The sequence below is a fragment of the Mercenaria mercenaria genome, chromosome 1, assembly GCF_021730395.1.
Source record: "Mercenaria mercenaria strain notata chromosome 1, MADL_Memer_1, whole genome shotgun sequence".
Taxonomy (NCBI): Eukaryota; Metazoa; Mollusca; class Bivalvia; order Venerida; family Veneridae; genus Mercenaria; species Mercenaria mercenaria.
Window position 1 is genome coordinate 121,030,164 of NC_069361.1, and position 12,843 is coordinate 121,043,006.

The window sequence follows — 12,843 nt, forward strand, 5'->3', positions numbered from 1 at the left end:
TCAATTTTTGACCTCCTCTCTCATATTCAAGCTGTACTACATCTCATTTATTTTTTCCGGTTTGTTGTTCCATATGAAGTTATACATTATCTTTCTTTTTTTTCTTCAAACGGACTCGGTAAAACTGTTAAGGGATATATAAGTTTCGGTAATGCAAAGGCTTTATCACAGTTATTTTTCCTAATTATGTTAGTTTTCTGTGTCCCCATGGTTTCAAACAGTTTTTAAAAACTATTCAATTTTGGGTCTAGATTAATGTCTACATTTTTATCAATATTGTTCTAGAATGTCATGCAACATGGTTTTGCCCATTCAGATGTCCAATTTATTGTTTTATCATTACATAGTTTCATGTTTGTGTTTACTAACGATCTAGCTCTTAAAATTGTCGATTTATTGAAATTAAGTTTTAAACCAGATATATATCCAAAATAAGTGATGACATCAAGAAGTTGTTCGAATGAGTTTCTTTGTCCGTTGTTTAAGAAGGTAGCATCACCTGCAAAAGTGTTTGTTTAATTTCTTTACAATTGATCGTCACACCTTTGATAGAATTATCAGTGTTGATATAATTTGCTAAGAATTCAATACATATTATGAAAAGCAGAGATGATAATGGACACCCTTGTCTTACACCCCTCTTTACTGGAAATGGTTCGGACAAGTTTCCGTTATTTATAAATACGCTACTTATATCGCTGTAAAATAATTCTACCCAATCAATGAAAGAATCACCAAAATTCAAGTGGTGTAAGAACTGAAACATGAAAGCGTGGTCGATGTTATCAAATGTTTTTTTTTAGTTTTACATTCAGAACCCTTTCGGGAATATATAATAGTTTGTCGCAAACATTTGTGATTTTGTCGTGAACATCAGGCAAACATGCAGCGAACAATATGGGGGTTCCTGGCAAACTGGACAGAAAATGGGCCATATATGAAATTAGCTTTGCCGTGAAAAGGTTGCTGTGAACTTTCTACAAACAAATTGCTGCAAACATCCCGCAAACTAATTGCTGTGAACATCCCATGGACTATATTGTGATACTTATGTTTAGTTGCATTATGTTATTTCGGAAAATGGCGTGTAAAAAAAGGTAATCGCTTAATGGCAGATTCAAATAGTTCTGAGTTTTTTTTTTTTTTTTTGTTTTTTGTTGTTTTTTTTTTTTGCTCTGTAGAGCTATTTTAATTACTTTCTGAAATTTCTTGCTGAAGACACATGACAGATCTGTACTTGACATTTAGATAGCATTTACATAATGAAATAATGACATTAAAGAATTTGTCATGGAAACATAGATCATACACCACTAATTTAATGTGGGGTCTTACTTTTTAGCTGAGTTTGCAGTTTGTGTGTTTGGATGAAAATATTTTTCTTGCATCTAGAATGAACCCACTTATCTTTTGATTTTTATTTAGCACTGACAATACTCTTCAAGACGGTGTAAGTTACAGACATTTAAAATAGGTCCTGCTGTGTATTGCAGCCACTGGAAATTTGTCAACTTTATGAAGAATAAGAAGAACAGTTATTTAGTGTGTTCAGGCCTTTACTAGACTTAATTGTTACAAGTATGGAAAAATGGATGAAAAAAGCTTCCTATTAATTTGATAATATTAATCTATATTATTATGGTAAGAGTAAATACATTTTGATGCATGTCAGTTTTCAGTGTTTTTTCCTCAGTTAATATTGTCAGCGTTTGGCCTGTATATGAAAATGGGTGGGGTATGGAATTTAAAATATGTATTTGTGTCTTCAAGCAAGGAGGTAGTTAAAAGATGGAGTGTGGACGAAAGATCTGACAAACAACCAGAATAACCCTATACTTGGATCGGGATGTTCCTCTATTTTCCGTGTATATGGCATATTACTCCCAGTACACATTTCTGACGTCGTTCTGTAAATGTTGGCAACGTGACATGTGATTCACGTTGACGAAATACATGCATTTTGATTGTCATTCACGGACAAGCAATTATAATTAATCTGCATCCAAACTGGTCATCTTGAAATCAGTTTATTTAAAGCGTTACATATATCATATGAAAATTTCGAAAATGAAGATTTTGAAGTAATTTTCTATTCTGATGAATTAATTAAAGAAAGATGGACTTGCACTGATTCGGACAATGACTGGCCATATTTTCCATGTAAACAGTCGAACAACAGGAAAACGATTTATTGCGAGGATACAAAATGCGAATTTGAATGATAGCACTGCTCTTACGCCGATTTTATCACAGAAACTGCAAATTTGTGTCAGTCATTGCACAGTCCGCTCGGCATATTTTGTTTAGAATCAATCATTTCTACGTTAAAGAAATCACTATCCAGATAAAGATTATATTTTGACGTTCATATGTAACAATGGTAATTCACACCAGCTTAAAATCTGCGGAATATTATAATAAAAAGATAAATATATGAACAAGGCAATTGATAACTTAACAAAACCTTAAATAAAGAAATATTGTTATATGAACGTCTAATAGATACCTGTAATCAGGACCAGAAACGTAGTGAAATATGCAGTCGAAAAAAATGTCAGTATCTAAAATAGTCACAATTTCTCACGTTTTCAATGCCTAGTAAATAAAAATTTGATACACTGACTTTGCTTTTGCATGTCTGCCAAAAACAACAGGGTTCGTCTACTCCATAAGCCCTGTCACCCTATAAAGTTTGAAGGTTCTAGGTCAAATGGTTCTCCAGTTACTGATCGGAAATGATGTGACGAACGAAAGTATGGACGGATGGACTGGGCAAAAACAATATCTCTCCCCCAGAAGACATAATTATCTTACTCATATTTAAACTAGAGTTACTTTTGAGAAAAATGCATGTCTCTCACAACTTCCTAATCTTCATAGTTATGTATCTGAGTCCATGCACCAATACATGTATCATTGGCATCTGAGTACAGTGATTATCAGTAATTCAAGAGCAATAATTTTTGCAGTGTCTGAGCCAATTTGATTAGTAATCTAATATGGGTGAGGACATATTGGTAAACACTTTTTGTTAAAATTTGGTGAAGATCAGATGAGGAATGTTTGACTTAGAGTGCGGAGAAGTGTGTACAGAGCGATTTTCGGTAATTCAAGGGCCATAATTCTAAGTGCCCGTGCCGATTTGGCTAGTTATTCAATTTGGTTGAGGACTTATTGGCAAACACATTTTGTTAAAGTTTGGTGTAGATCGGTTGAGAAATGTTTGACTTAGAGTGCGGGTAAGTGTGTACAGAGCGATTTTCGGTAATTCAACTGCCATAATTCTGAAGGCTCGTTGTCGAACTTGACTGAGGACTTACTGGTTGAAACATTTTGGTAAAGTTTGGTGAAGATCGGATAAGAACTGTTCAACTTAGAGCTCGGACAAGAGTAAAAAGGCCAAGTTTTGGTAATTCAAGGGCCATAGTTTTGAAGTGCCTTGGACGACTTGGCCGAGGACTTATTGGTAAACACATTTTGTTTAAATTTGGTGATTGTTCAACTTAGAGCGTGGATAAGATTTGTGATAGACAGACAGACACATTGACACACAGACAACAGTAAATCAATATATGTCCCACACCACTATATGGTGGGAGACATAATTAGTGGGAAAACTGATATAAAACACAATATGCTCATTTAGTAACATAAATTCTTCCATTATGAAAGGTTTTTGTAGTATTTGTCGACAATGAGATACTTATATATGTGTCATACTTCTAAACATAATATTAACGTCTCGTGATTTTTCTACTTTTGTAATTGGTTAGAATATTTAACCATTATAGAAAGTTTTATATGAGTGTTTGTTCTTATTACCTCCCTTATGACTCTCATAAACAACATTGAAAATAAGGACTGTTTAACATCTAATTATTTATATTCTTTGCTCCGTGTATTGTTGTATGTTCTTTTGTCCAACTTAAATGAAATGCAGGAAGCAGAAGCTATGTTTTATTCCAATAGCGCTCATTAAGCATTTTAGCAAAAGACATTGTTTCTAATGTGTTTTCACAGGAGAGTACATGTGTGTTGAGAGATTTTCGCACTCACTGCACGTTGTTATGCCCCCACATTTATGTGGGGAAGGTGTCATATATCGTTGCTTCTGTCCATACATCCGTACGTCCCGAAATCTTAAGTGCTTAACTCCTCCCACATTATCAGCTTGGTTTGCTTAAAATTTTCACAAAATTTATGTGCAAATAACCATAAAGGAAGAATTGTTTCTGTGACTACGTTTACCGCGGTTATGGTGCTTTGGTTGTTTTGTTATATAGAAAAATGCTGTGTAGCCAAATCCTCCCATATTATTAGCCTGATTTTCTTCGAACTTCCAAAGATAAACGACCTTAATGTGTACATGACCATATAGGAAGATCTGTGACTATTTTTACTGCAGTTACGACCCTTTGGTAGTTTTGCCGTATATAATATAGCGGAAAATCGTGTGTGTCAAATTCCCCCACCCTGTTCAGACTTTCATAAATGATCAAGCTTGATGTTCAGATAACCATAAAGGAAGGAACATTTGTTATAGCTATTTTACCTCAGTTTTGGCTCTTTGATAGTTTTGCTATATAGAATATAGAGAAAAATAGTGTGTGTCTATTATGGCCCTTTCTTAATTTCACATACTATGCCATAGTGAGGAAATTTGTTGTGTACAACTGACATACACTTTTTACAGAAATGTATGCAAAATTGTTAAATACGATATGCTTCAAACGTTTAGTCAAACATCATTCATGTAATGGTGGTCTGTACTAAAATCTTTGCTTTTAAGAGCATGGAACAGTATTTTGGGACATCGTGTCCAGTTGACACCATTCAGGTTAATACTCATGTTTGCATATGCACGTTCCGTGACAAAGCGTAAATGTAATAAGGTACCATAACGGATAGATATCAACATCAACAAACCACACTGCTATTCCTATCTCCCATCATATAAAACTCACAGGAATACGTTTTATATAGCAGACATTGAAAACCAAAAAGTGTCAATGGTCAAAATTTAAACAATTGTGCCATAAAATTGTATTGTTTCATTAACATCTTGACAGCAAATGCAAAGTTTAGTATTTCTGTATGAAAAAAATAAATGTTATTCCAAAAGCCTTTGTAAAACTTTGCAATCCCACATGATTTTTTCTTGGATTGGACCTGGCCTCAATTTCACGAAAAAACTTAAATAGTTACTTAGCTAAGTCTGTTATTTCAAATGTCTGTTACCATTTTTTCAGGGAGGCTTTTAACGATAATTCCGTTAGTCTGAAGAACTTTTGTGAGTATGACGGCTTTTATAAATACTAGGCGAAGTTCAAAACTAGTCGAGAACTAAGGCACTAGATCAGATAATTGGAACACTAGATTAATATTCAACCTGAATTAAATGAAGCATGTTGTGAATGTTTGGCATAATGAAATATCAGTCAGACTGGACACCAGGTTATCCGGGGTAAGAACTAGGTCAGGTCAGCGATAAAGGTCACCATGAATCTCTTGTTTTATACTATTTTTTTATATTATTCTCCTCAGTATTTTAACTAGGATGTTTTGTATCTAATTTCATGTTTTTTTTTCGTTATGTCTACAGGCGTATCGTTCAAATTTAAACAGGTGTAAAGTGATATGATATGCATAAACATGCTTATCCAAACTAGGAAGTATAAATCTTCATCATCAATTTTTTAAATTTGGCAAAACTACAATAACTACGGCTTTTACAGAGGGAACAAAACATTTTGTATGTTAAGTTTCTAAAATGACAAGAAGAATTTAAATAAGTGAAGAAGATAAAATACCGACGGTGCTGGTGATAGAATTGATCGAATAAGGTTGGACGCAAAAATTAAACACAAGTGACCTTGCCATGTTAAATGACCAAACGAATGTTAATGAAAAAGAAAGAAAACGGCAATGGGGGTGCAGGGGTACGGGCAACTTTGCGAATATATCGTTTGTATTTGCTAATGAATAACAACAAGTGGTTGTAAAAAAAATGTCTTGCGTCAGGTAAGTAGTAACCAGGTATCTATAATGCATATGAGCCGTGCCATGGGAAAACCAACATAGTAGCTTTGCGACCAGCATGGATCCAGACCAGCCTGCGCATCCGCGCAGTCTGGTCAGGATCCATGCTGTTCGCTAACGGTTTCTCTAATTGCAGTAGGTTTTAAAAGCGAACAGCATGGATCCTGACCAGACTGCGCGGATGCGCAGGCTGGTCTGGATCCATGCTGGTCGCAAACCCACTATGTTGGTTTTCTCATGGCACGGCTCATATATCTCTTAGGTAGTTTCTTATGTCCCTCCACCACAAACACACTGGAGAGGACATATTTTTTCCCTGTCCGTCCGTACGTCAGGCAGTCCGTCCGTCCGTCCGTCACACTTCGTTTCCGATCTATAACTGCAGAACCATTTGATGTAGAACGTTCAAACTTCTTATGGTGGCAGAGACTATGGAGTAGACGACCCCTGTTGTCCTTTAGGTCATTACAACGATAATCAAGGTCGAGGGGCCTGAACATGGAAAACCATTTCCGATCAATAACTTGAGAACGACTTCACCCAAAATGTTATACTAGTACTTCATAGGATGATTGGACATGCATAGTAGATGGCGCCTTTTAATTTGGAGGTCACTCTACTAAAGGTCAAGGTCACAGGGGTCTTATTATGGAAAGCCATGATATTAAAGACGAATATCTGAATAGCGTTCGTTATTTGATAAGAAATTATAATCATCGACATGTTCGTTTTAACAATACATACACGTGTTGACACCTAAGTTGTCTTACATTGTTTATTATAGTTACCGTTCGTCCGGCGCAGTAATACTTCTTGCCGTGAATCGCCGAGAAGTTTGTGGGAAAATTAAAAACTTGTAAATAAACTAAATTTACCACCTTTTAAAGATCAATTTCAAGTGGTCGACGTTATGCATTTAACCAACCAGACCTGCGTAGTATATTAGATATCTGTTCTAAGGTATTCATTGTGTAGAAAGTCATGTTATGCCCTTGCAATGCTAATCCCTCTCTGATTTTTTTTGTTTACATTTTTTACCAGTGAGACAGATGGCGTCCATCCCGAGTTGAAATGACGTTGCGTTAAATTTGTACATGTTTAATCAAACGTGATGCGTTAGAAAGAAAAATCTCATCCCTTCAACATTATTTGTAACACTGGTATCGTTAAAACCTGTTTTTTCCTTATACAAAAGCTTAATACTTTGTGCTGAATGTACTTTCACAAAGACCTCTCTTTTCTTATTACATTCATATTACCACATCCTTATCCCAAAGTACTGAATATTACAGATGTCCATCAGTATTATATCAGTTTAGGAATATGTTTTCTTTCTTCCCACCATCAATTTCTTGAATATGCACCTCTTCCTCATTTCTGTATGAACTGTGAATGTAACAATATGCGCCCCCTTAAGAAAGATGAATACAATAGTTATATTGTTGTCAAACGTTCTTTGGAACAGTGAGTAACAGAAATATTGGGAAAATACACAATATACACATAGTTCCGTTAGAAAAATGGCAAAATACAGCAGTAAGTTGTTTACAATAGTGGTTCATTTCTGCCAGTCTTTGACAAAATTTCGCGTCGTACAATTTTTGTTGTTTTATCGCCACCAACAAAACAACAGAACGCAAATGCATCGCGACACACGGAAGAATGTAGGAATAATACACGTTTTGTGTAATAACGTCAGCAGAAGCCCGCGGGATTGTTTGCGATTGAAACCGCATGAAAACATTACACGACAACTATATGCATTGTTTTCATTTGTGATTACTACGATTCCGATACATTTTTTAATTCCATTCTGTTGTTTTTGGAAACGGTAAACATGTTTTAAATATCCATAACCAGGGCCCAGAAATCAACAACACTTCCAAAAGATGTAATGAAGGATTTTAACCGATTATTTTTATCTTTCATTACTACAGAAATAAAATTACCCATATATTTGCGTATGACTTAAAACTGTGGTAAACATGAACACTATTTCAAAAGTAATATCTTTACAGTCGAATTATTTTGAGTACGAAAACATTTAGAGTGAGGATGAGTACGAACGTAGTGAAAAGTTTTCAAATGTTTTATCCAAATTCTTCGCGAAATTAGATAAAAGCATTTTGATTGAAACGTACAAAAATCATTAAATGATTCATAAAAAACAAACAATTGCACAAGTTACACGCACTTTCTTATACATTCTTTTGAAAGCAGCAACAAGTGAGCTGTGACGTAAGCTGCGCAATGCGGAAATATTTGAAGTTTTCCTATTGCAGTTGCTCTTTTGTTTGTCTATTATTAAAATGGGGGTGAACAGCAATATGAATATAACTATAAAACCTAAGTCTGTACGATAAACTGACAACTCAATTTTGACGTTTACATCATTCATGACTGAGTTTACATTTATCCATTATAGTAATTGTTAAAAAGATTTAACGGGCAGTTGTGAAATTTGTTAGAGAACACCCCAATGAACGGATGTAACCTGCCAAAAGGTGTCTCAAAAGACATTTTGCCGCCAATTTTTGACAGGACTATTATGGTTGGTTTTAAGGAAGTAGCTCTGCAAGGTATATTAAACCAATTCTTTTTCACAATACCACCGTATTTTGTATATCAGTGTTTATATTTCTGTGTTCGTATTGTAATTACTGGTGAATCATGTTTTGCATAGAATCTTATGTAATGACCCCTACCCCCACTTGTCCAATTACGTAGGCTATGCCAAAACCAGCCAAGCCTTTCCTTTTTAAAAGGAAACTTTATTTATGTTGGTTCAAGGTAGTCCGTCAGTAGACACCGGACGATTTTGCTCGTTTAATCCTTTCATACCCTGCAGCACAGAAGGTTTATTAGGCACGTTATGTGAATTGTAAAACGTTGTTAGTAACTTAATCATGTGTTACTGGGCCTCAAACTCATCTAAATATATAGCAATTTAGGAAATCAACGGTTAATCAGTAACAGATTGAAAGAAAAAAATGTAATCGGTATACTGGTATAAGTATAATTTAAAATCGTTATTGTGACCAAAGTGGTCCTTCGCCAATCAGTCTAACTGGAATGTGTTAAGCATTCAAACGCCCGTTATGGCGTAAGCCTAAATGTCGTTTATTTTATTCAAGAGTTTGCCACGAAGGTATAAAAGGATAGTATTTCTCAATATATTAAATGTATGTAATATTTGGTCACTATTGCTTATTGTTAACATGGCTTTGATGATTTACAGATATGTTTAGGTAACTTAGTTCTGGATGTTATTATTTAACAGACGCCACTTTACATTTACTGATGTCGTTTCTATTTCCGTTTATCAATTTTTCAGTGAATATTTTAGTTACATTAAACTACCTATATCACAGTGGTATTAAATATATCAAACAACTCCATTTTAAAAGAAAGAATTAGCAACAAACACTATCAAAAGTAATCAGCCAATTTATTGATCAACAAACCATTTAAGTTTTCGCCATTTCCTTTGTCTGTCAAGTGAAAATGTCTTTATAAATAAAAGACTGTGTCATCAATGGTTTTTTGTCTGAATTAGAAATTTGTCTGTGGTAAGAAAAGTGGACGTCCGAAGTAATATTGGCGTCCGAATATACGTCAATAGATGTTGCATATACTAACCATTGACCTATTATTAAATATCCTTAAAATCTTAAATCCAACAGATAAGCACATTACTTTTCACAGAATTAAAGAGACACACAGTTAAGATTGTGGAAGAAACATTAAAACCTTTTAAATCATTGTGGAAACGACAATTCTCACATTTCACTGGCATACTTAGTTTAAATAGATATATGGTATCTTACTTTGACGATATCGGTGCAAAATTTACATGTTTTTTTCAATCTTCATAATTCATAGAATAAAATAGATTAATCTTACATATAAAACAAAAATATGTCATGTTTACAGAAGAATCTAAAAAAGAAACTTTTTTCGCAGAAGACTTATACAAATTCATCCCCTGAAGTTCACATATTTTAACGGACAAATGAACTCCAAAATGCATTTGAACAGCTGACAGACAAGCTTTTGATATACATTTCTACTTATCCGTTGTAACTTATTGTTCTGGCACGGGCTACTTTATATACCAGAAACACAGATAATAGTGAAAAGAAAAAGTACTACGAACTCGGGCAATATACGTCTCAATCAAACAGATTCTACTATTATTTTGTTTGGTTTGCACCCCCCTTAACTTCCGCCTAAGGGAATATAACTTTGCTCCAGGTATGACAAATATGACATAAATAATAAAATCTTAAGTGTTTAAATCTACTAATTTGTCTTTCTCTAAGAAACAAGTTTACCAAGGTCTCACTATTTCCAAGGAAAAAGAAAACAGGAGAAAGAAGGCGAAAACAGAAACAGCCCACAATGGTATTTCTGTGTTGTTGGTTTATCTTTCCATTCAATAACAATAAATAAAATAGTTAACTCTTGCACATAATACAGCCGGCGAGAGGATGACTACATCTAGCTGATATTATTGTATCTATCATATCGGAGCTAAAATAATTTGGTCCAGACACTTTAGAATATGCCTGTTCCCAACCACATTTCTGAAATATCAAGGAAAAACCTCTTCCGAAAATCATAATTTTAAAGCCATATTGAAATGATATTTGAGCCGTGCCATTAGAAAACCAACATAGTGACTTTGCGACCAGCATGGATCCAGACCAGCCTGCGCATCCGTGCAATCTGGTCAGGATCCATGCTTTTCACTTTCAAAGCCTATTGCAATTAGAGAAACTGTTAGTGAACAGCATGGATCCTGACCAGACTGCGCGGATGCGCAGGCTGGTCTGGATCCAAGCTGGTCGCAAAGCCATTATGCTGGTTTTCTCATGGCGTGGCTCATTTAGAATAACATCATTTATATACATGTGGGCTAGTATGATTTGGAAGCACATTTATGTACGTTTTTAAACAACGATACACATTGTCTCGTGTAAATGACTTTACATAACATTTAAATATCTTTGAGTGCCAGAAATGGTATATTTGGCTAAAGTAGTATTGTTTATCCCATACATGATCGACATGCAGTTGAACAATAACAAAATTTATAAAACAAATTCTTTGGAAGCATTGAATGCAACCAAGTAAGAAACTGCGGACTCGAATTAATTGAATCTGTTCGTGAAAATGAAATGTGCAACACCTCTCACGCCATCACGGAAATATTATTATTCAGAAACATGTACTCCATGATCCCACATGACTTGAAAGTACAACAATAATGAGTCCAAACACGAGGACATTCTTTATGGCCAACACATAGCATTTAAGGACGGCTGCGGAAGTTATGGGTAGGAAAACTCCCAGTAATAGAATTTATTCACACAGTGTTTGTTTTAGAAACAAAATTATGAAAAAAAAACAAAAAAAAAAAACGAAGGTAACCATGCCTGTTCAGGAGTTATCTGCCCTTGAATATGCAAATTTGAAAAAAAAATCTAGCTTTAAGGGCAGATAATTTTTAAACGAGCACTGCGATCAGGATAGGAAATATTTGTGCGACGATTCAATCCAATGCATTCACAACGTTAAGAAAGATTGCTCATTTTCGAAGTGCAAAAGGGCGACAGTTTGTCAAAACGAAAGTCAGAGTAATGGAACTTGGTACGTGAACTTGAATTCTACTTGTAAAAGCCCTTGGGCTTGAAAAGATATTAAAATAAAACAAATGCGGAATAGGGACGGGCGGGACAGTGAATCGAATATAACCCCACGCCTCCTTGGACAGATTATGCAAGAAACTGCGTTGACCGCTTGAAAATATTGTAATTGAAATTGAAAACATAAAAAAACATTCCGAATAAAGATGGGAAGAAAATTGCAAGTATTATAATGAATAACTTTTTGCAAAAATTTATACCAAAATGCGTCATTTGATAGTGTTCTAGATAAGAATTGATGCGTTTAATCAAATTGCGCACAAACATGAAAGTGACGATGATGGTGAAATATTTATAAATTGTGATGACTTCATCTTGTACAGGAAAACTGAAAATAAACATATTTTATGTCGGAATATAATAAATTTAAAGTGAATTGCTAGGCTAGAATTTTAATAAATTGTATATCAAGGACATGTAATTAGGTATTGTGAACATTGAACCAAATACTACGGACAAAATAACTACATGGACCTATTGAAGTGGTATTAAATAGTTCATTTTAAGTGAGTATTCCTCTATTGGTTTAATCCTCAATGTTGGTAATTTCTTTGAAACTAATATCATTTTGAGGGGTATTAGTACTTTTCTCAATCGTTGAAGTGAGACACTTAGTTGCCATTGGCTTGGAGCGATCACATGAATGATCGGAAGTCATCTAAATAGCACTTTCACGTAGAATAATGTGACTTGAACCTACCGATTTTTAAAGTTTTCAACCAGTTTGTCACAAAGACCCTAAATGCAGACAAGGCGATCTGTTCAAATGCAAGAATCATAGTGTGTAAATTGAAAGCGGTTGTGTTAAGTTTGATTTTATTTACATTTGACGTAAATAAAACTTTCATGTAGGGATATATAAAATATTTAACTTCCTACAAAATGTCAGTTTAAAGATCATCTGACTACACGACACGTGTAGAACTTTAAGCTTTCAAGTAGAAAGCGTACTCCATCAACATGTTTTAAATTTCGTACTTGTGCAGTATATAAAACGTTTACTGGTTTCATAGTTTCGGTAACCCTTCTTTTTACTTTTTACACTACCCAAAATGTTATAGAGAAAATGTCTCAAAATCCATAGGAAAGCTGACTA

The 12,843-nt window shown here is 34.5% G+C and overlaps 1 protein-coding gene across 1 annotated transcript in view; it reads left to right on the forward strand.

The window, feature by feature from the left end:
• The first annotated feature begins 12,018 nt into the window (after window positions 1-12,018).
• The window catches only part of LOC128547974 (toll-like receptor 5), a 30,148-nt gene continuing 29,323 nt past the window's right edge, over window positions 12,019-12,843 (forward strand). Inside the window, exon 1 of the mRNA XM_053522090.1 lies at window positions 12,019-12,253. The gene's annotated coding sequence lies outside the window, so the exon portion shown is untranslated. The remainder of the gene's footprint in view (window positions 12,254-12,843) is intronic.